Genomic DNA, 2,753 nt, shown 5'->3' on the forward strand with positions numbered 1-2,753 from the left:
CACCTCTCTACCCAGAATCCAACACACACACACACACACACACACACACACACACACACACACTGGAGACAAATGCTGCTAATTAACATCTCTATCTTAAGTCCAAAAATTGACTTTCCTTTTTTAAAAAAAACTCCCTGACTAGTGGGACAGGAAACAGTAAGACCACCTTTAGTTGTATTGAGGAAACAAATCACCATCCAAAATCCCTATGGTACTCGAACACTTGCTTAAAACAATTTTAAATTGAATTCTGAGGATAAGATTAAAAAGAAAGATGGATGGCAGGTGGAATAAAATCATTGTGTAGGTTAGGATTAATATGTTATCTTGCCTGCTAAACTGGGGAATTTTACAGAAGTGCCTTGATTCTAAGATACAGAAATGTGTACAGAACACAGTGAAGGCCACATGTTTGGATTTTTAAAGCAAGATCATAAGAATGCTCTTGGTTACGAGTTCCTTCCCTTGTCATCGAGCTCCTTCCCTTGTCATCATAGCCCTAGGAAGGAGCACTTTGCTTTTCGTCATGAACACTTTTGAAGTTCTGGGATCTCCTCTGGGGCAGTGCGTTTGAGAAAGGAGCTTTTGAACAAATAAAAAGGCTCAACTTCCTTTCTTCTCCCTCTGGCAGTTTTTACCTCCATGACTCAGCTGACCCTGGTAAGATTAGGCAGGGTGTGCCTTCTTCAGAGAGGGCTCTCAGCTTGGGAGAGCAAAGCAGATTCTTTGAATGTAAACATGGTGCCCACCATGGCTAAGGGAGAAGGTCCACAGAGACCATAGGTCAAACAGAAACCAAGGAAGGACAAGTCAGGGAGCCAGAGCCTGGTACCCACACACACTTGAAGCAAAAATCACATCTAACTTACATAACTTTACACAGCAAGTAGCCCTTGGAAATTTAAGCCAACGCTCTAGGTAGTTGGAGAGGAAAACAGCTCCAGCACAGATGAGGGAACCCTAAGCTCTGCTTGATAGAGGCAAGCACACTCCATCAGAGTCAGAGAATTCAGGTTAAGAGAAGAGTTTTGACCTGAAGGGAAAGGATAAAACTGCAACTTATATCAAGACTACTCAGCAAGTTCTTATGGGGATGAGTTGGAGGAGAGAAAGATTAAAAAACAGCTTGGGTCCAAGGAAACATGATGTATTGTGATATAATAAATATTTATTTGATCTCTGTCCCTGGTTCCTGGCATACATCTCCTAAAGCCCTTGAAATGGCTTAAGCGATATGTCTTTTTGTAGGCTATGGAGATGACTGATGGCCTGGAGCTCCAGTGTAGCCTCAGGAGAGGGGGCTGGTTGCCAAGGGAACCAGCCACAGTGGCTAGAGAATTGAAAATTTAGTCCCACTTCCAGACCTCTAGAGAGAGGAGAGGAGCTGAAGGTTGAATTGAGTGCCAGTAGCCAATGATGTAATCAATCATGCCTACATAAAGAAGTCTCCAGAAAAACCCAAAAGGACTGGATTGGAATTGCTGAACATATGGAAATTCCTGCAGAGGATGTGGAAGCTCCCCATCCTTGACCTCATAAGCGTGCATCCATCTCCTCCATCTGGCTCTTCATCTGTGTCCTTTATTGTATCTTTTATTATATAATACATCAGTAAACATAAGTGCTTCCTTGAGTTCTGTGAGCTTTCTGGAAAATTAAGCAAACCCAAAGTGGGGACATGGTGTCTTAGTTACTTTTCTTATTGCTGAGACAAAACCCTCAACACCTCACTACTCAATAGTCAATATTAAGGGAGAAAACATTTATTTAACTTAGTTTATAGAGGTTTCAGTCCATAATTGGCTGGCTCCAAAGGCGGGGTGGTTTCACAGAGGGGAGAAATTTATGGCAGGCAGAAGATAAGAAAAGCAATGAGGAGGAGAGAGGGAGAAACTTATATTATTTGTATTATACGCAACCTACTGCTAGGGCTAGGGCAGGTGTAGGACTCACAGCCTTAATCCCAGCACCCTTTATCCTAGCATTGCCCTAAAACTCAATCACACACTCTAGATTCAGCTACCTCCAAATAAACCCCTAATGAATGTGTGAGGTGTTGGGAGGGCATCTAGATACAAACCTTAACACATGGGATCCTCAATTTATAGCTGATCATCAGATGTACTGGTGACTATTGACAACTTATGACTGGCTTCCAACAGAAGAGCAGTCTTGAGAGATTGAGCCCTTGGCAGATAGAACCTGATACTATCATCAGGTAGACACCATTAGAATACTATTAGATTATAGGACACTCAGTTGGTGTTCATTGGAGAATGGCTTGAGGCATGTGAAAAAATCCATGCCCTCAGATTTGATGATCAGAAGTGTTCAGAAGTATACTGCATGTACTGAGCATGAAAACCTAGCTTTTTCCTGTCACAAATAGGATGAGAATAGAGAAAAAAGAAAGAGTAAAGACTTAAGATGGAAGAGAATACAATAGCATTAACAGTTAATTTACCATGTGCCATGTTTAGTCTTCACAACAAGTGCCAGCATATTTTTCTGTAAAAAGCCAGGTAGATAGTTTTGCAGACCACACCGTCTCTATCACAGCCATTTGGCTCAGTCTTTGGAGCACAAAAGCACACACAGACAATATGTAAATGAGCTGGAATGGCTGGTATGGCATATGAGGGATCAGATTTGGTCTGAGGGCCTCCACTTAGCCCAACCATAGTTCTAAGAGATAGGTGGTAGGGTTATCTGCATGGTAGACACAGTGTAGAGGGAAGAAGGGGTTGGCT

This window comes from Chinchilla lanigera, unplaced genomic scaffold (genome assembly GCF_000276665.1).
Source record: "Chinchilla lanigera isolate Chin_1 unplaced genomic scaffold, ChiLan1.0 scaffold00056, whole genome shotgun sequence".
NCBI classification, from domain to species: Eukaryota; Metazoa; Chordata; class Mammalia; order Rodentia; family Chinchillidae; genus Chinchilla; species Chinchilla lanigera.